The sequence below is a fragment of the Dasypus novemcinctus genome, chromosome 11 (assembly GCF_030445035.2).
Source record: "Dasypus novemcinctus isolate mDasNov1 chromosome 11, mDasNov1.1.hap2, whole genome shotgun sequence".
Lineage (NCBI taxonomy): Eukaryota > Metazoa > Chordata > Mammalia > Cingulata > Dasypodidae > Dasypus > Dasypus novemcinctus.
Window position 1 is genome coordinate 12,180,678 of NC_080683.1, and position 333 is coordinate 12,181,010.

At 61.9% G+C, this 333-nt stretch overlaps 1 protein-coding gene across 1 annotated transcript in view; it reads left to right on the forward strand.

Annotated features, from left to right (window-relative positions):
- DAAM2 (dishevelled associated activator of morphogenesis 2) overlaps positions 1-333 on the forward strand; it is a 71,250-nt gene that overhangs the window by 67,940 nt on the left and 2,977 nt on the right.

The following is a 333-nucleotide window of genomic DNA, read 5'->3' on the forward strand; positions in this document are numbered from 1 at the left end:
TGCGGGGGAGAGAGGCTGGCCCGAGCCGGTGCTACTTGGGAAGTTCTAATTAACGTGGGTACAGGGAGGGGACAGCCCCAGGAGAGAGACCCCTTCCTGGCCTAAGGAGAAGGCCCAGGGCAGGCCTAGGAGAGAGAAGCTTGAGAAGCAGAGGGCACTGGGGCAAGGAGGTAAATCAGGCAACTTGATAAGCGCAGACACCGTGGTGCACAGCCTAGCACTTAGGCCATGGCTGGGTGGCAGTTGTTCTAGAAAGAGGACTGTGGGCAGCTGCTCTGGCCTCAACCCCGACCCCTCAGAGCCCCCGCCTCTCCCCTCTCCCCCACCCTCCAG